The sequence below is a fragment of the Vidua chalybeata genome, chromosome 9 (genome assembly GCF_026979565.1).
Source record: "Vidua chalybeata isolate OUT-0048 chromosome 9, bVidCha1 merged haplotype, whole genome shotgun sequence".
Classification (NCBI taxonomy): Eukaryota; Metazoa; Chordata; class Aves; order Passeriformes; family Viduidae; genus Vidua; species Vidua chalybeata.
Window position 1 is genome coordinate 29,161,737 of NC_071538.1, and position 21,032 is coordinate 29,182,768.

Here is a 21,032-nt window from a genome sequence, read left to right on the forward strand (position 1 = left end):
AATGGATCCCAGGGTTTCTGAAAAGCTGTTGCTCAGTCATGTTTGCTGACCTGGTAATGTATAAGAACCTTTTGTTTGTGCTTACTTGAGAAACTAGAAATACTGGCCTTTTCCAGGCCTTTCACTCTTTCTGTTGCAAACAGAAATGTAGTCAGTGTCATCCACAAATTGCTTCCTTATGCTGGGTCAGATTCGGTATCCAATGCAGTCAACTCAGCGTGAAAATCTGTGGAGTTGAATCTTAAATGTTGGATTGTTCTGTTTTCATGTTCATATTTAGAGGAAGGAGAGGACTGTGCAAAAGGCAAATGGAACAGCAAATGCTGGCTGGATCAAGCAGTTCAATTCTTTCAGCTGCATTTTTTCTCCCAGATTTGTGAAGATTTGGATGTGTATATCGCTCTTTTTTTTCTCTTCTAATATTCCAGGCATGGATGAAGCATAGGAAGGGAAGAATCCTACCAGTAGCACCTACTACTACCAGGTGTTTTGATGACATTGAGGCAAGCTTTCAGTTTTACTGGACCATAACTCTTGCAGCTGTGATAAAATGGAAGTATAGGCAGGAGAGGAAATCAATGGCCTGCTTAAGAAAATTAACCTTTGTCTGTGTTTCCAAGACAACACAGGTAAGGAAAGGAGTAGCTGTCATGCTTAGAAAATGAGTTTGTTGTATTCAAGGGAAAAATTGCTCTAGCACAATCTAAATGATTCTCAAGCAATAAAGTAAAACAGTTTTTTATTCCAGGTATCTTTTCAGACCCCAATGAAACCCCTCACATGGAGAAGAATAAGCATAGTGAAGCCTAGGTGGGAAAGTTACTCTGAAGTAAGACAAATAATTTACCACGTGGACCCCCTTAACCATGGATTAGGTAGTTTGATTCTAGCACAGAGGAAGGTGTCCTGTATTTACCATGAACAAGGGCTGAGTCCTCATGGGAATTTAGATGCAGAATACCAGTTCTGTTGTTTGAGTGCATTCTTATTATTGCTAGACAATTCAAATGTCTGCCTGAAATATTTGTCTTTTTACAGGTTCACAGTATTTTAGGATCTAACTAAAACAAACAATACTGAAAGGTGGGGGAAGAGGATCTTTTTGTTGTTGCTTATATCTCAGTAATAAGGGTCTTGCTAAGGGTCCTACTTATTTTGTTTTTATACACATACATGTATATGTATGTACTTTTTATACAACTTCAAACTAATATATTTGCAAATCCTGGTCACTTAGAAGAAATAACAAAAGCTGCTAGAAATTTTGCCATTTCAGTGGAGCTCCTGTAAACATTTCACCACTGGCAAGCACTTGCTGATCTGTACTTTAAGATAATCTCATGATTTTTTGTTTGATTTTAACCTTTAGTTTGTTTTTAACCTTTCCTAGAGTATTTTTAGTAATTTTAATGACTGTTCCCAGACTAAAATCACCTTCTGTCCTCATTTTCCTTAAATAAATTAGGTCTGTTCCAAAAAAGCATCATAAAATAGATGAAAACAGAATCCAGTGCCTAAAGACTTAAGGAGAAGTGAAAGATTTGGCAAGGAGGTTGCTATTAAACTGCTTCTCGATTTATGCTTTCTGATTACTCTCCCAACTTTCCCTTAGTTTTCTATGAGATGCTCTGTGAGCCAGTGCCCCTGACTTTCTTCAGGTGAAACAGAACTGCAGAATTCTCCTGGCTGGATTTTATAGGCTCGATTTATTGTCTGATTTCTTATAATGAAGAGGAAGGATGAAACCAGTAGTGCTTCTGGTTGTCTGCTGTTAATTTCAGATTGTGTAACCCAACCTGAGCAATGGCAGTGCTGCATGATTTGGAAGCTTCCAAGAAAAAAATTCAAACCTTTAAGTGTGTCTGATGGAGTAAGATGGGAGGATTTATTATAAGTACTCCCTTCTAGGGTGTTGCAGTTTGAGGTTAAGGGTACCTTAAAAATCTGCAGAAACCTGGATGAAGTGCTCCTTTTACTCTCCTGTGTAGCTTCTTATGATAAAACACCTGTTTGAAAGTGAACTGGATTGTCTTATGTGTCTTATATTCATATATCTGAGTTTTAAAATATTATATTTCTTGCATTCTTGCATTTTTCCTTGCCTTCTCTCTACTTTTTTTTTTTTTTTTTTTTTGTTTTGGATGAGGCTTGCAGGATGAAGTTTAGATCTCTTACATATTTTCCATTGCATGTTTTCCTTTTGACATCATTACTTTTACAGAAAGTATTGGAAAGACAGTTGGACAAAGACTTTTTGGGAAAAGAGAGGGAAATGAAAAAGTGGCAAACTGACATTTTTATTATCTTTGAGGGCAAAAAAAGATTTAAATAGAAATTTGCTAACGTCTTATTTGATGCAAAACTTGGTGTATTTCACAATGTCTGGAATCCTGCTTTTCTGGTGGAAAGCTTCCAGCTGAAGCAGCTCTTTCTGTGGTTTACACCACATATTTTCTCTCCACTTTGGCAGCTGGACAGAGTTCCCATCCATGGGTGCTTCAGCACGATTTCCATCTCCTCAGCCATCAGTGACTTAGCGTGACAGATGTCAGGCAGCAGAGCTCAGCAGGGATTACTGGGATTGACTGATCCCAGCCTTCCTTCTCCAGCAGGATTGGCACTGCCTTTAGTGCCCTCCCTGACAAAAAACCCCCCAGCTGATAGGGGTTCACTTTCTCCTCTACCTGTGACCATAGGGGGCAATGAGGAAAAGCTTTTGTTCCTACATGTCACCTTTCCATGGATAAATGTAGGATTGGAACCTTGCATGGTCACACTTCCCAAGTGTCTTTAGTAATGGATATGGATTTTAAACTGGAATAGTGGTGGGTGACAGCGTAGCTTGGGGGTAGGGGAGGGCTGTTGGGCTATTTTGCCTGCTTATTTATTTCCAATTAAATAGAAATCCCATCTGTAATGGGATTATGGTATTTGCTGAGAGTGCCTGTGGGCTTTTAAAGCATTGACTTTCTGACATCACTGAAAATGGGAAATGGGATGCTGGCTTGCTGTGGTGAAAGGAGAATATCTGAATAATTGAGTCTTTAATGGGTTGGGCTTAGGATTGTTAGCTGCAGCTGGGATGTATGCTGGAAATGGGCAGGGTGTATAGGAAGGAATTGTTCCCTGTGAGGATGGGCAGGCCACAGGTTCCCAGAGAAGCTGTGGCTGCCCATGGATCCCTGGAAATGTCCAAGGCCTGGTTGGACAGAGTTTGGAGCAAGCTGGGATAGGGGAAGGTGTCCCTGCCCATGTCAGGGGGTGGAATGAGATTATCCTTAAGGTTCCTTCCAACCCAAACCATTCTATTATTCTGTGTATAAGGAAGAAAGAGAGAAAGAGGAAGAAAGTGAAAGAGATGGGGGGGGGGGGGGGAAGAAAAGAGGAATTGAAATACAGGAAAGGAAGACAAAGTGGGGAGAAATATCTTGTGCATTCCCTTGCTTGCTCAGGGCCTGGGCCAAGGGAGGAAATGCCCCAGCCAGCAGTGCAGTGCCTAAAAAGGAGCCTCCCAAACAATGCTCTTGGAAACAACAGCAAAGGAACAGATCTAAAGGTTAAGATCACCTCAGCTGACCCAGTGATGCAGCTGGTTTGCCAGAGCCCAGAGCTCAGGGATCAAAGGAGGCACTGCCTATACAAAGGTCTCCCTGCAGGACTCCAGGGGACAGGTCATGGACTGCAGTCAGGTGACATGCTGGGATTGAATCGAGTTCCTTGGGAAGCAGGGTGTCACTTGTCACTTTGATTCCAAAAGGATCAGGATCAGTCACGTTTGTCAGGTGCTAGAAGGAAATGTCATGCACAAGAAGGTGCTGGGAGGGGGCATCTTGCTGGTCTTGCACTATCTGCATTTTGGGAAATCAACTCCATGCCACAGTGACGGATCCATGAGTGTAAAACAGAAAACTTGTTCTGCCTCCTGGCATCCAAAACCCAACATTTGGGTATTTGCTAATCCTGTAAAACATCCAAACTGTGCCATCAGCCATGCTCATGACTTCCCTGTCATTTGGCCTTTCCCTTGGAAAATGAAGATATGGATATCTGGCTTTGGAACCCACAGCTTCTAGTTTGGTTCCGAGAGGTTTAGTTTGACCCTGTGCCCCAAGGCAGCTGTAATGCAGAGAAGGAATTGAGGGTGGGAGAGGGAGTCTAAAAGCCAGTCAATCAAGTGCTGATCAATAATGCTCCGCTGGGATCGAGAAGGTAAATATCATGTGAGGGTGTGCAAGAAGGAGCATTATTTGAAAAACTCTGCTCTAGTCAGCAATAGTAGGACCTGGTCCAGCTTTGGATGCTATATTTCTGGAGAGACGTGGGCTGACTGGGGAGCACTGGGAGGGAAGCACTGAAGGTGCTCAGAGATCTAAGAAATATGGTTCTCAGGGCAAGGTTAAAACAACCCCTATTCTCTCACTTTAAAAGCAGTTGAAAGAAGGAGAGTGGGACATAAATCTGAAGGCCTTAAAGAGCTGCTGCAAAAAGAAAGGAAACAGTTTGTTTTCTATGTCCAGAAGTGGACAAAAAAAAAAAAAAAAAGACTCATTACATTAAGGGAGATTTGGGTTGATTTTGGAAAAGCAGTAAATACACTTACACCTTGGAAACAAACACCAAACACAGAGGGAGCACATGGAATACTGCTAGAGGGTTTTAAGAGTAAGCTGGACAAACTACTGGAATCAATTTTATTGACAGGATCCTATGGTCAGAGGGTAGATAAGATGGTCTCTTGAGGATCCTGCTTCTTTGCTTTTTGACCTAATTTTAATTTTGTCAAGGTAACTTTGAGTTTTGATCCTGGCTTCCAGAGCATCTGCAATTGCTTTGCAAATTTTGTAAATGAAGTTTCTCTGTTCTCTGCAGTCACTGTATAAAGATGTAACTTTTAGGCTCACCCTAAGTGATACAATCCCACTTCCAACACCCTTGGGGTCTGACAGTCAATCTTCTCCTGATGGCTACATTTGGAGAGGAATTTTTTCAGTGAGTTGCACATCTGTGGTTTGGTAGCTACACTCCAGGTGATAGTTCCTTCCCAGAATGTCCTGTGGCAATGTGCTTCACCAAGGGAAGGGAAGAAACCTCTGTGGCTTCCCCTCCTGCCCTTGGGCCACTTGCTGCACCAAGAACATGCATGGCTTTGATATAACTTGCTGCCTTCTTGTCTCATATTTGTTTGTGCATGAGTTCCCAAGGGATTAAAGGCTGACTGAGGGATACATTACCTCAGGTTTCCTTCTACCTTTTCTTTTTAAAGACAGTGGTGTGTTTCCTCAACACGCTGCAGGTCAAATCCTGCTTTATCAAGCTTAGGTAAACAGCCCATACTGGGCTAAACATCCAACACTGGGTTGGATTGGAGAGTGCCCACTGAGTGAGCTGTGTGAAATAAAGACATGGTTCAGAAAGGTCCTGGATGGGAAGGAGCTGAGTCCAAGATTACCCTAATGTTGTAACTGCACAGTGGTTGTGCACACTTTTGGGGAAAAGGCAGTAAAACTCGTGTTTTCTGTTCTGCTGTAAGTATTTAAAAGGAAATATGAGTGTTTATATGTCCTGGGACTGTGTCTGGGTGCAATCCTGATTCAGACTGAAAAAAAATCATGAGGAGGAAGGGTAGTGTTTGAGTGTCCTCCTGACTATGTTCCAGAGAACAGGTTTCTGCCTGCCCCGTGTCCCCCTTGGTATAGGGTGTCTGCTCAGCTCTGTGTCAACAAGACACAGCCACCTCTCCCTGAAAACCTGCCAGTGAGACAGAAATTCCTGTCTGTGGATTCCTACCTTCTGTGTCCAAGCAGTTTCTTATGAACTTGCTGATCTTGTGGCCAGGTTGACATCGGGATGTGGGTCATTCAAACAAATCAATTTCAGGTGGTTAGAAACATCAACAACAACATTGGCACAAGGAGTAGGTGAAGTGTGAGGCTGAGGGAACACTGTGGAGCCTTGAGAAGGGTCACAGAAACAAGCCCTTACTAACACCCCCGAACTCTTGGTACTATTTATCTATTGTATACAAAACAAGCGGTGATAGGTAGCACAGGGCAACTGGCATTGAAGCAGATCCAATTTTAATTAATACTCCAGATTTTTCCCATTCATCAGATGTTCAGGACACTTTGCAAGTAGCTAACAACAAACTGCCTAAAACCATGGAAATGCAAGATTTCCATCCATCTCTCTACCTAGCTGGAGAGCAGCTTTATATTAACTTCTAGAAAACAAAATAAACTGGCTAATGATTTGGGGAAATCTTCCAATAAACAGAAGAAACTATATTTTTGCTCAGTCTGCATTCAAGACAGAAATATTCCAACAGGGATTATCTATTTGCTCAGAAAGAAAATTTCTGATTGCCTCTGAGGAGACTGTGCTCATATTTCCCCTTGTCTTTGTGTAGATCTGTTTATGCTTACTCACTTGATTTAATAGCACTGCTTGCTATAATATGTAGGTGTTTTTATGGGGTTTATTATATGTTTTTTGTATGTGTGGCTTCTTCTCCATTTCTTCCCAGGGTAAAACTCCCTAAGGACAAACCAGGCAGCCTTTCCCCACTGAGGGCTGTGGGGTGTCCTTAGAGCCACTCAGTTCTGGCTTCCAGGCTGCCAAAAAGAAATTTCCAACTAACCTGGAAACCTCCTGCTGCTTGGGGCTGGGAAATGGTGCTGTGTGTCACTGCTGCCTGGAATGAGCTCTGCCTGTCCTCCTTCCCTTCAATCCTACAGCCTGGCTGCCCTTCCTTGGTGTTTCCCACCTCTTGGGATGGCAGGAGGTGAGGTGGCCTCTCCACCAACATTTTCACCTGTATCTCATGTGTATCAGTAAATCCACTATGACAAAGTAATTCCACTGGGATCAAAGATCCCACCTGCTGCCAGATACCTGAAAAGCTCAGTAGCATTTTCATGTCTGTTACTGTACAGTGGAGGTGTTTTAGCCCCTGTTTTTTGGGAGCCAAAGTTGATTGTAGGTACATAATCTAGAGAACGCTCTTGGACAAGAGGCTTGTGTAAGTACAGTTTGTGGTAATTGGAGCCTCATCCCCAGTGGGTTCAGCTGTGAGAAGCAGGTGAGCAGCACTGACAGCAATGAGCCATGGAGTGCCCAGGGGCACTGAGCAATCCCAAAGGGAACAGAGGCACACAGGTGCAATGTGTGAACATGGGGGTATAAAAGGTTGGGCTAAAGGACAAGAAGGGCAGATGATTGCAGCCTTCTGAAGTGGTGTGGTGTTACTCTGTATGGGTTGAAGCTTTCTGCAATTGTGTGATGATACTCTGTGTACTGTGGCCATCTCAGCTGTGACATGTGCTGTGACAGCTCTGTGTACAGGCATGCCTGAAAGTCCTTTGAGGAGGAAGAGGGACCAGAGTCAGCCTGGATACAGAGAAAATCATGTGAGGCACAGCCGGCTCTGCCTGCACCAGAGGGGTCTGTGCCAGGCTCCACCAGGACAGGGAGTTGTTACTGGGTGTGCTTAGGGTGGCTTTTAGTGTGCCCAACTGCTGGCAGCATAGTTCAAGTGGAAACACCTCCACGGCTCGCTGATCATGTTCTGGAGTGGCTATCAATATGTAAACCGAGCTTGAATTGTACTTTGAATGCTCCAAAGGAGGTCACCAAGACTGCAGTGGATTAAAAATTTACTCTTGTAAAAAGTACGACACATTATATAGGCCACGTGTACAAGTCCAATAAGGCAGGCAGACAAAATACATGAGACTTTCAGTCTGATGAAATACAGAATAGTTGTTGTGTTAAAGAAAAGCAACTTGGAAAGCTTTTCATTTTTGTGAGGGGAAGTGAACTGTTGCAAAAATAGAAATGTAATTAGTTATATAAAGATATTCCTTTTACTACATAAGTACAAATCTAAAGTACTCTAAGCCTTACAGAGGAAATCCCTTAATTGGCAGAGCCTTTACCATGGTGCTGGGTTTAGCTGTTATGGAAATACATTGATAGTCTATCTCCACTTATAGTAAATCAATGTTAATAACACCTAGTGGGAAGTTTTCTTCACTGTTCCCCTGTCTGAGACACAGCTGGACATGAATTCAAAGCTGTGGCAGTGGGCACTGATAGCTAGTGGCCCTACAGATGGAAAAGCAGCCTTGGTGTGTGTTTCCTTAGGGTTTGGAAGGTAGGGTGGCCTAAAAGACTTGGGACCTGTTGCCAAGACTCCTCTTCATCCTCAGTACCAGCTATTTCCTATTAACTGGCTCTAAGCCTGCAGAGGTGCTGGTAATGAACCCTGGGCTGGGGCTGGAGTGAGGATCAGGCAGACCCCTGTTGGGAGCTCACTTTGAGTCAAGGCACTGACAATTTCAGTGGGCTTCTCCTGCAGACCAAGTGCTCTGGATGGAAATGGTCACACTGGAAATGAATCCTCACAGAACACAAGGGAAGTGTTTGGGGGCCCACTCCTGCATTCCTGAGCCTGAAAATTCAGTCTAAGCCTGGCAGCAGTGCCCCTGAAATGGCACAATGAGACATTTGTGCATCTACTTTGAGCAGAGGCAGCTGAAAATCTCATTTAAAAAGCCTGCACTTTTAAAAAAGGGTAGAAGAGACTTGGAAGTCAGTATCTGTTTCACGTGTTTGATCTGAAGTCAGTATTAAAACCACTATGGACTTAAATCCTGTGTGCAGTCTTATCTTAACTTTTTAGGATTTTTGTCTGTCCCTAAGTAGCTTGATAAAGTGAGGGATGGCAGCACAGGGCATTCCTGATCAGACCATTTCTACTTTTAAAGGGTAAATAGAAAGAAATAGAGGTATGTGTGGGAGTTTTAGATCTTACAGCACTAATGTCCTCAGAGGAAGGACAAACAGAGCTCAGGCAAATGTTTGCAGACTTATTTTAGTGCCTAAATGAAACTAGAATTCCAAGCAACTGGCCCTGATTTATTATGTTCATAATATAGTGAAGGCTTTTTCTCGCAGTAAATGTTTTCTTTGTTATATTGATATAAATGACTGTGTTGGTCCCAGAAGGAAAGTATTTTCAGAGTCTGATGTGTTCTCTTAGAACAGTGCATTTCAGTCTCTCAAAGGGTTATTCTGCTGATAAGCCAGGCTGGCTTTGGGGACCAATTGTTAGTGCAGCTAAAGCACAGGTCCAGAAAAATTGTCCATTAACAGTTTCTCTGAACTGATGTTAGTTGAATTTAAACACTGTTATTGAGGGAGGAAGGTAAAGAACATTGTGATTCATTGTCTATCAGTTACTTAGAGCTGGGAGGATATATACAGCACAGATTTGGAGGAGATTTGTTGTCCTTCTCTTCCTGCAGTAGGAGTTTGCAGTTTCCAGAGAAGCTCAAACTTTAAAGAGGCTGCTGCTGATCTTCTCTGGGAGAGCTTTTCATTTGGGATTGCATTTTCCTAACTAGAAATACAAACAACTCAAATTAGAAAGAAATAATTTAATGTTTAGAGCCTGGGGCTTTATTAAATGATTGTTTTTGTCCTGGTAAGACTTTTCTGTTCTGCTGTTGATGATTTATTTTATTATGGATTGCAGTGTTAATAATTTGCAAGATTACCTGGCAAATTGAATAGATGGTTCAATTTAACATTTTAGGAAAATATCAAAACAAATCAACATTAGAGACTTTGACACACAGGGTCACTGATTCATCTGCTAAAACTGACAACAAACAAATGACTCATGCTAAAATGCAATAGCTCAATTATTTGGCCAGCTGCTCCAGCAGTGTTACAGAATGGATGTGAGTGTCCCTAAACCCATGGTGGTATTTCCCCCCCTCTCATCCACATTGAGAGTGTTGTGATTTGGATTAGAATTACAGCTTTTAGTACTTTAAAAACCAAGACAAAACCAAAACCCCACCATAAAGCCCAGCACAGGCTGCCCAGGGCAGTGTTGGAGTGCCTATCCCTGGAGGGGTTCAAAAACCATGTGCATGTAGCACCTGGGGACAAGGTGTAGTGTTGGACATGGGGGTGGCACTGCCTGGCGCTTGGACTTGGTGATTTTAAAGGGTTTTTTCAACCTTAAAAATTCTATAATTCTACGATTCTCTAAAAAATGAGATGAAATCCCACTAGGATTGGAATAGCCTGAATTTTGGCTTCTTTGCAGGCTTATTCTATGACATTGATCAAATTTCCCAAAGGGCTGTGTTCCTTTTAGGGTCCATAGTGGTTTGTGTAAATGTGAGTCATGCATGGCTTATGGTCTTATCACTAAAATCCACCCTTGGAGAAGAGGGGAGTGACAGGAATCTAAGAGGAAAAAGCACTTCCTGGCAAGCAGGTGCCTCTGGATGCTTCTGTAGGACTGCGGCTCTCACTTCCATGCTGTTTCTCAGGGGAAGCCCATCAGGAGAAAGTGGCAGCACTGGTACTTTGCTGCTCTCAGGAGAAATACATCCTGCAGCAGAGTGACTGGGCTGGGCAGAGGTGCTGGTTGTGCAGGACTTCTGCACCTGCTTACCATCCTCTGCCCATGAACTGTGCCATGATCCTTCATGATGCATTCTGGGCAAGATGGAATTTCTTTTCCCCCTCTGAACCATTAAAAAGCACTACATTTTCAGGGGCATCTTCCTCACTTGGACATCTACACTTTAGTTTTACTACTAAGGCAAATGTTTCACTACTGAGGCCAGTGTTTCACCAGTCACAAATAGGCTGTGGCTACATGAAACTCTGTTATAGAGTCTAATCATCATTTAGAAAGTGGATATTTTTGAAAAAAAATCCTTAGAATCAGGATCTGAGCATCACAACACAGTGGTAACTAGCTGTTGATCCTATCTGGTTTAAGGACAACAAGTAAACCTGCAACTGCCCAGGGAATCCAGCTGATACGGGTATGGACTCTGAATTGAGAAGGGTTTTCCTGCTGCTTGTGCTGAGGCTGTGATCCAGTGTTGCCATGGTGGAAACTTGTCATTTATAAGCTTGTTGTAGTAGTGATGAGGATTTGTGCCAGATTTCCTTCTATGTTCAAATTCCTCAGAAAAAAAAAAGTTATATGCCTTGTTACTCATCCCTTTTTGCCCCTGGGCAGGACTGTGCAGCACCAACTGGTTTTTTAGTCCTTGTGGAAATGATTGATGGGCCATTGGCCAAAATCATGGATCAAATTCTGTCCCTTTGAAATGGGCAGCACAAAATTCTGGAGGCTGAGTCCTCCTCAGTATAATACTCTCACAACAGCAGGATTTTCCTGAACCTCTGTGTGCATACTGAATCTAGAAACAGCATTAGGTATGACCTAAATAACCAAAATTACCTCCAGCTGCAAACCAGGTCTTCAAATCTATCCCACAGACTGGAGACTGGTCTGAGTTGCTCTCTTGCAACCCTAAATGGTATCAGTCCTGCTGTTGGTGCTGTTCTGGAAATCGGGCAGGGTTGTGTTTATCCTAAACTTGATCCACAGTTTTTGTGTAGCCCTGGGGGGTAATGGACAGCAGATGATGAGTTAATTGGTAAGGAATGCCAGAGCACGCTTCTGTATCAAAGCCAAACCAAAATGGCCCTTAAAGGCCATCTTCTGCTGCCTTCTCTGTTTTGAGGCCACATGAGGTGTGTTCTATAGGTCTACTCAAGCAGAACTTCCTCTTTCCATGCTTTCAAGCTGGCTCTGGGAACACTTCACACTTCTGCTCTCTCACAGAGCAGGAACTCCTGTTTTTATCTTAAACCCAGCAGTGGGGAACTCAATTGAGTGCTGGGACTACAGCAGGAGGCAGAAGAACTGAAAACTGCCTCATTTCTGGGAGAACTTGTGCATCTGAGCACTCAGCACAGAGTACAAATGTGCTCATCCATGTGTTCCATGTCGCTGTCCAGATGGGAACACAGAGAGATGGCTAGCTCCCTGTATTGCTTAAGAGAAGGGATTCAAAGTGCCACAAGACAAACAATAGCATTCACTCCCTTATAGTATTCTGGTACATGAATATTTTAATACACTCAATTTTAAGGGCCAATTCAATTCAACAAGTGTCAAAGAAAATGGCTTCTGAACTAAAAAACTCTTTTGTTGTCTCCTTTTTGTGATGCATTTTGTGAGCTTAGATTGAGGCAGTGATCTTCCAAATATACTACTATATAACTCAATAAAACAGTGTTAGATTGGAGCAAGGCTAAAAATTCACTAGAACAAGGATGAATCTGATATGTGACTTTATTATGATGATACATTACTGATATGTACTACAATTTAGACCATCTTTTTTCCTGTGGAGTCACACAATTGAAAAGAAATGACAAAAGGTGAGGTTTTTTGTCATTTCTATAGTAAAAGCTTTAAAGCTTTGTACCAGCCAACTTTCTGCATCTATGATGAGATAATTTGACACCGGAATCTTGTATCAAGCAGTTCAAAGGAACTGCTTGATATAGTTCCTTTGATGTACTGACATTGCTTGAACTCAGTGAAAGACTGGGTATGTATCAGTATCTATCATATTTATTTATCAGTGTATGAATGCTGACTCTTCATAGTGATGAGCTAAAGCCCGACTTTATACCAGAAGTCCAGCCTAAGCTATTCCTGCTACAGCATTACCTTACAATGCTGAATTCAGCCTTAGGTCACTGTTCTAGTCACTGTGACTGCAGGAAAACAACTAAAACCCAACACAAAGGTAAGAGAAAGCCAGAGAAGAAATTGAATTTATTAGAGGGAGTTTCATAGGAATGGCTGCTTTACAGAGGGCAGAATAATGAAGATAAAGTTGGAGACCTCTGAGGACTCTTTCTGGAACAGTGTCCAGACCTAATCTCACAAGCCCTTGGACAAGTAAATAATCCTGCCTCACATACACAGTGTTACCTGACGTCAGTGAATGATTTGCAGGGGAAAGGTTTGCTCATGGGACTAAGGGTTTGTACATTTACTTTAATTAGTCTCTCTCTGGTTTTTTTTTTTTTTTTTTTTTTTTTTTTTTTTTTTTTTGTTGGGTTTTTTGTTTGTTTGTTTTTGCTTTTTAATTGTTTTCAAGTATTAAGAGTATGTCTGCTTCCACACCCATTTTGGTCAACGTAGCAGGTGAAATACATATAGTGGCACACAAATTTATGGTGAATTTAAATTCTGTGTAATTGTAACAGCTGTTAAAACCATTCCATAAAAGCATACAGTCTCAGAGACAATGGACCCAAGTGCTCTCCATATCCTGGATGGAGCAAAACTGAACTTCTGTTGAGCAAGTTTATACCCTTTTTTTCCCCATCTCAAAACTAATTGCAGGTCATCCGTATGAAATCAAGAGAACTCAAGTGTAACTAGATAGCATAAATGAGAGTGATCTCATCTTGATATCTAAGATCTACTAATAAGGAGGAGAAAATTACAAAGGGACCCTTGTGAACCAGTTTTGGTGTGAATTTTGAACCAGGGACCAGAGAAGACCTTGCTGAAGTAGGATCAGTCTTGTTGTGCAGAAGTCTGGTTTACAGACTGAGCCTCTGTCAACCTGGGGGTACATCTGCATTTGCAACATAACTATTGAGTGGCCCTGGTTCCAGGAATTCCTTATCCCTGTGGGACACTGTCTAGGCTGTGCTGGTAACATTCAGATGGGTACTTTCACTGGAACAGTATAAGCTGATTTGGGATGTTTCTCTGGGTGATTACAGTCACCCTGGCTGGAAGAAAGGGCAGAACAAGACCCTATGCTTTCCTACGACTTGTGGGAAACAGACTCCAACCAGGATAAATTGGAGGTGAAATATACTGGTTCTTTAAGGGTGTTTAGTCACTCTACACATCACAAATCATGAAGAACTAGTTTGAAGAACTAGTTCTGAATAATGTTCTGAGGCAGAATGCATGTGTCAGTACTAAAGGAGTTTAATTCTTGAAAGAAGGGAACAAACTCATAACCATACATATTCAAAAGTAACTGGAGAAACAGGAACCCTCGGAATGGCTCTGGTATGTGGTCACCTTAAAGCCGCCAAAATCAAACATTGAAGTAGCACTGCCAGGATGAGTGAAAGGAAAAGAAATTACTCTTTATTTCAGAGACCACCAAGCTACTCAGACTAATTTATGCCTTTGTCATATTAAGACTGTACTGTAAAACTGTGGTAGAGGAGAGCAACCCTTGGAAGATATCACCAAACCTGTCTGTTCCAATCCAGTTATCCATGTTGGAGGGGAACCACAACAGCAGTGTGACCACGGGAAGCTTGTGCCTTATACTGACTTCTAACACACTGCAGGTCCTCTGGATGGATCACTGAAATCCTTCAGAATCTGCCCCCAGGCTGTGGATGAACATGATCCTTGTGTCATGTCACAGTTCATTTTTGTCTCTGTCAATAACTGCTTCTTTGCCCTTTAAAAAATGTTTTTCAAAACCTTTCTTGTGGCCTGCCTTAATGTTTTATTTTTGTGTTTTGCATTTAAGCTGCCAGAGTGTGCAGTGCTTCCTGTTGTCTTCATTTGACCCAATATTTGTGATCTTTCTAAACATGTGGGATGGCAACTGTGCAAATGATGTGAATTTCTGTTGATTTTCTTTCTTCCCTGTCAAGGTTTAACCTCTCTGTGTAGTGCTTATTTGGAGACTATAAAGGGAAAAAAGGTACATCGAAATTTTGTTTTCAAACAACCTGTAGGACATCAGATATGCTGTTAAACTCCTTGAAAACATTATTACACAACTTTGAAAACAACAGATACAGACTGTCAGTGTTAGTGTTTTCTTGCTGGTTAAAGTCAGGGGCTCAGAACTTTTGGATACTTCCTTATCTTTGATGGCTACTCTGCCAGCATCATGCATTTGTATTTAAAAAATAAATAAAATTCCAACTCTAGCAGGAAATGAGTTTTCTTATCAGATCAGGCAGGTGAATAGTCCTGCTTTTAGCATGGTTATGCAAATCCCTGCAAAAACTCAAGGAGTAAAGAAACTAAAGGAGGTCAGAACTGCAGGGTGTTGTACAGAACCATTTTATAAGTATTTGTAGAAGGTATTGTTGTAACCTGTGAATGAAGACACCCTTTGGGCTCAGCAGAAGGAAAGAATTCTCAAAGTTGATGGTTTGGGTAACTCAGAAGGTTGGAATGATTATACAGAGAGCTTCAGCTCCTGTGTTAAGCTAAGAATGGCTGGTTTGTCCAACAAGATGTTCTGTGGGTTTTTGTTCTTCCTGTACTGCAGTCCAGAAATGTGATCAATAAATAGGGATTTGTTTTCTCCTAATTTTTCTACTCCTGTAGAAAAGCTTGCACTGGATTCCACCATGGCATAGATTTTTATGTTTGGAGTGTTTTTTCCAGCTTAGCTCAACCACTAAGTAAAATAAAAATAACAACCTGTTTCTTTTTGGAAACAGGTTCAGCTGCTAGAAAATCAACCAATCAATCCTTGGGGCAGGACATGAAAGGAACAACATACCCTCATGGCTGGAAGAAACCAAAGTCAGGTGAGGGTAATCCACTGCACTCTGTTCACTCAGGTTAAGCTCTGCCATAACTTTCCACTCTCCATGACTGTTCTTATTGATCCTGGTTGTTCACTGGTATCATTTGCTGCTATTCCTTCCTTTGTTCCAATAACTGTACAGGTAAATAAAGGAGGATTAGATCTTTTCCAGCCCTTGTTGGCGGCCAGGCTTTGAACTCCCAGCCCAGCCAAGGGCTGAGCCACCGCTGGAGCCCTAGTGCCGATGGCTGCTGTCGATGACTCCGCTCAGTGTTTGAACACAAATCATTAAGTGGTTTATTAGTCCTTTGCACCCTGCTAAACAAAAGCTGGTGTCTTTGCCAAGCCTTGTGGTGCATAAGTCATCCTTATGCTGGAAAAGCTTTGGGAGTTTTGTGGAAAGAAGGCAGAATGCCCATTGTACTGGCAAGCAGAATGTCTGCAGTCTGGTTCCTAAAGGGAGCCTTGGAGGCTCTCACAGCCCCTGCCTTGGGCCTGCTAAAGGGCAAGGACATGAGCATATAAGCACACCTGCTCTCCAGGTGTCCACGGACATCTTGCTGGTTCCTGCAAGGCCTGGGCTGTGAAATAACCCCGGTGTGCTGTTCAGTCCCTTATCCCTTGGTGCTCACCTGTGTTGGGCTGTGACCATTGCCCTGCAGCCCCTGGCAGCCAGAGCACCTTCAGGTTCCCAGCTGGCAGGCACCAGGGAGCCTTTTCCCAGTGGTGGCAGTGCGTGCAGCCAGCATCCCTCCCAGGGCACATGGCGTGGGGGAGAGGAAGCCATTGCTGTCTCTTCTTACAGAATGGGATGGGAGAGAACTTCAAGCTGTTCCAGTGCCACTCCCTGCCATGGGCAGAGACACCTTCCACTGAACCATGGTGCTCCAAACCCTGTCCAGCCTGGCCTCCTGCACTGAGGACCATTACAGGAGGTGCCTCTGCTGTGCTGCTGCCCACACTGTGCCTTCCTCAGGCTGCCTTTGCTCCTCACACAGTCAGGGATCAGGCGAATCTGGGCTGCACTTGGACCTTAACCTCTTCAGGGCTTGATAACAGAGCTGAACCACTGTTAAGAAACTGCAAGTTAATGCCAATTACTCTCTCAGGTATTTACCTTGCTGGAGATAACCAGAGGTTATTACCTGAACTTGCTATTTTGACTTTTCTGCAGAAAGATGGTGCAAGTTGAGCAAGATAAAGCAGTGTATTACCGTACTGATAATTCAAAGTACAGCAGTGCATTTCTTTTTAATCCATTTAGAATTGCATAATAATGTAGCACAGGCAGGAAGTTCCTTTCCTTTTTTTTTCTTTTCAAAATCTTTCTCACTGCATTGCAATGGAAGTTATTTGTTTTCAAAACTGTAATAGCAACATATATTTATCAGTTGACCTTGAACTTCATTTTTAATGAATAACAAAAGTCAACAGAATACTGGCTCTTGATAATCTGTAAGAGACATCAAAAAAAAAAAAAGAGAAAGGTTAGGTAAGGAAGGCACATAAAATCAGGTAATAATCATTAAAGAATCATGTTATTGCTGTTTACAGTATTACTGGGAGCTAAACAGAGTTAATATTGCCTTTCAAACCTTTCAGAGCTAAGTCTTGTGGGGTTTTTCTTAACTAGAGTGAAGGACAAAGATAAGCAAAGTGGAAAAAAGTCAAACTAAGGTCAGTGATTTAGGCCGATATAAAAGAAGGTAATTCAGCAGGAGAACACCTGAACAGCATGTGCTGGGGGAGGAAGAGGATGTGTCAGTGGAGAAAGGAGAAAAACATGGAAACATTATCGTAATTGTTTTTTTTATAAACTTGCTGCCCACTTCTTGCTTCCTTTTCATAATGTAGGTCTGACTGGTTAATGACTGCACATGGTGGTTGCCTGTGGCTTTGTTCCTGTACTTGACTGCATTTTAATTGTCAAGGGCACCTACAGTAGTGTCCAGGCACTGTTTTGGGCTGTTGCTGCAAACCCAGATAAACACGAGTGGAAGTTCCACTTGAAAAAACTCTGTTGCTCACAGAAAGGGAATTTTTAAACTTCACTCTTGACTAAGTCTGAGAAATAATCTCTGAGTTTGCATTCTGCAACATTGCCTACAAGTTACTTATCAAATCAGGGAGCAAGGGACTTGGAACCAAATGTACTTAATTAATTTTGACTAGAGAGCTGATATGTAAAGCAAGCTTATCAAAGAGCAAAAATACACTTCTTATACACCCCCTGGGAAAATCTCCAGCAGACACACGTCCAGGAGGAGCAGCATTTGTGGATGAGCTGTGCGGGGGTTGGGGGATGAGTTCCCTGAGCGGGTGGTGACAGTCTCATGCGGGGCAGGACATTCGCAGAGCCCCTGTACTGGGCAGGGAGAACACAGCACAGCAGCCCCTGATGTCCGTGTGTGCATGCTGTGCACTCCCTCTTCTGGATAGCTCGGAGTGTTTGTGCTGGTGGAATTTCCTCTCTGGGCCTAAAAGCTCGGCAGAGCTGAAGTTACAGTGCTGCTCCTGGATTGTGGTGCCCCAAACAGGAGCAGGGAGGCACAGTGAGCAACAGGGGCTCTGGGAGCTCCTGGGGGTTCTGATAAACCCACGAGCATGTGGGTTGTTATCAGTTGCGTGGAGGTTATGGCAACACAAAGGGCACCTGACCAAGCCTGAGCAGGGGCTTTCAGAACCAGCATTTCAGTACTGACCACATCAAAACCGGAAAATCTGGATCTGACTGCTGCAGCCAGCCTCTTCCAGTGCCATGAGTCACACTGCAGTAATGGCCTGAATGCCCTACATGCCAGGCATCCAAACCTTTGATCACGATTTGAGCTCTGCAGCTCAGACTCATCACTATGGAAATCTGATTTTCATTTAGGAAAGCAGCTGTGACCCTGCAGTTAGGTCACCTAAAAAAGATGGGGCATGGCCTCGTTCCCACCTGTGCCCCCAGCTGACCCCAGGCATGTCATCTGCTCTTTCCCTCTGTAAAACAAGGCTGACAATACTTCTGATGTCCTGGGAGGAAAATGAAACCACATAAAATCATAGAATCATGGAATGGTTTGGGTTGGGAGTGACTTTAAAGCCCCTCCCATTCCATCCCCTGCCATGAGCAGGAACACCTTCCTCTATCCCAGGTTGCTCTGAGCCCCGTCCAGCCTGGCCTTGGACACTTCCAGAGATGGAGCAACATAGCTGGGGTAATTTGATATCTGGCATTACGAGCCTTTAACAGCTTTGTCTGACAGAGAACCAAAATTTCTGTAAGAAATATTCATTACTGTAATTTATTTTGTTTGCTCTGGTTAGGGAGGGTTCACAGTATCTCTTCTTGTAAACTCTGTGCTGTCCCCCCACCTCTCCAACCTCCACTAAGCAAAAAACCCCAACTCTCCATCCTTTCACTGCTTCTTCCCTGGGGCAGACTGATAAGGATTATCTAATTAATTCCTTAGGGCTGGAGAATATACCCACCAATTTCTTTCTATACCACCCAGATAGTTTGGACCCCTCTCTCACACACCCCCAAAATCTTTAGCTTCCTCCACTCTCAGACCTCCAGGAATGTTCGGTCTTAAATGAAGAAAACAGAATTTTGGGGTAATCTGTTTGGTCCCTTCCTTCCCACACCCTCTATGGGTGGGTTTACAGCTATATTAAGGCTTATGAATCTTATATGCCCCCAAAATAGCAAACCCATTGGTAGCACTCTATTTTCCAAGTGTAATTAAATCCTCAGTGTCCTGTTGGAGCCATGGAATTTCATTGCTAAGCATTGTGCTGCTGACAGAAGAGAATGCTTCAATTTGAAGCCCATGAGATTTACAGGAATAAAGTAAAGCTTTGCTCTAGGTTTTCAAAAGCCCAAACTCTGCCTGTGCATCCATTATACATGAAAGAATGATTAAACTACCAAAAAAAAATTAGATATCCAATCTTTTGTATTTTGGCTGCAAGCAGTTCAGCTCTGTCTGGTTGAGTGCACGTTGTGTGTTCTTCCTTTGGATACACAAAGAGCTCTAGGTTGGGGATGAAAGGGCCAGGGGGCTGGAATCACATCAGGCTGTTTTCCCTCTGTGTTTGGACAATGCAAGGACAGGCTCTGCACACACAGGAATCTCTGGGGATCATCAGTTGCTGTAGGCAAACTCAGTCTCCCATTGTTCTGATGCAAAATTAGAAATATTGGTTCATAATGTGTTGAAAGGTTTCTGTGTATCCTGAAAAAATTATGGAATCATCTAACACGTGGGCTTGGTTTTTATTGGGGTATATATATCCATCCTCTGCAGCTGGGTATCAGGCCTAGCTAAGCCCATACAGCTTCCCAGCTCAAGAAATCCATGGTTTGGTGAGGGTCACGTTAGTGAAATCAAACTATTGCTCACCTGCTGCTGATTAACTTACCTGCAGTGTTTCTGTACAAGCAGGAGAAGCATTCAGTATTTTTAGCATGATAAGAACTTCTACAAGCAGTGAAAGCACCAGGCTCTGAAGAATCAGCGAAATGTTTCTACTCATATCAGTGCACCTATACTGGTGTTTGCAATGCTTCTTGTCCTACAGATAGAACTGATACAGTGGAGGGTGCGTGAGTGGCAGAGCTTGGGGTCCTGCACATCAGCTCATGTGTCTAGAGAGATTTATGATAAAATCACGTACCATGGGCTAGCAAATCTCATGTATTTTGTATTCTTGTACTATGCACTAGCAAGTAGGTGTTTTTTTTTTTTTTTATATACCTGCATCCAGGTATATAAAAATCCCATATTCCAGAGTGCTGAAGGATCATTTTCTTGGCTTGTTTGTTCTTTCAGCTGGTCTTACTGATCTATAATGCACTGTTCAGCCACTTGTTCAGGTCACACTGCAGGCAGTGCTGTGGTTGTGTAAGGCTTCAGCTCCTCATTCCCAAAGCTTTTCTTCCCCAGCCCCTTCCCTCTGTCACGTACATCCCAGCCTTGCACACAACAGGTATGGACATGGTTCTGGATATGCACACCTGTATCCACGTCCAACAAAGCTCATCCCCAAGCTTCACATTCCCAGACTCACAGAGGCCTGCAGTACTTTCTGACATTTATTTCCCCCAGCTACTCCTGCACAAGTGTTTATGGGTGTCTTGCACCAATGGTAAGACAAGTGTTACACGTGCCAGCCTTGAAAGGGCTTGGAATCTTTTCCAACAGACAGCTGGATTTGTTCCAGATTTACCCCTATATCTTGCTTATGGTGTTGCCTGTTTACTAAATTATTTTGAAATACAGTAGCATTCTTTTTTAGTTTTGCTCCTGAACTGGATTTACTGTGTGCACAGGTAACAAAAGGCAAGGAGAAGAACAACCACAGCTCCTGTCAGTCAAATGTGGGGTCTGTGCTACCAGTCACACAGGACATGGTCACAGCTGCACATATCATACACTGGACATCTTTCTCCCTGTCTACTCTGTGGCTTGAAGTTAATTATTTCTCCCCTTCCGGCTCACCCCCCAAGGATTTCTGTTTTCTTCACTCAGTTCTGCCCATGGCTCTGTCCCCCCTCCTGAGGACAAGACAGCTTTGAGCCAAACCATCCCTCATGCAAGGAAAGGCTGGTGTGAATGT

The 21,032-nt window shown here is 43.0% G+C and overlaps 1 long non-coding RNA gene across 1 annotated transcript in view; it reads left to right on the forward strand.

The window, feature by feature from the left end:
• The first annotated feature begins 443 nt into the window (after positions 1–443).
• Positions 444–21,032, forward strand: part of LOC128792236 (uncharacterized) — a 47,130-nt gene continuing 26,541 nt past the window's right edge. Inside the window, exons 1-2 of the long non-coding RNA XR_008432348.1 lie at positions 444–629; positions 15,340–15,429. This is a non-coding gene — a long non-coding RNA (uncharacterized LOC128792236). The remainder of the gene's footprint in view (positions 630–15,339; positions 15,430–21,032) is intronic.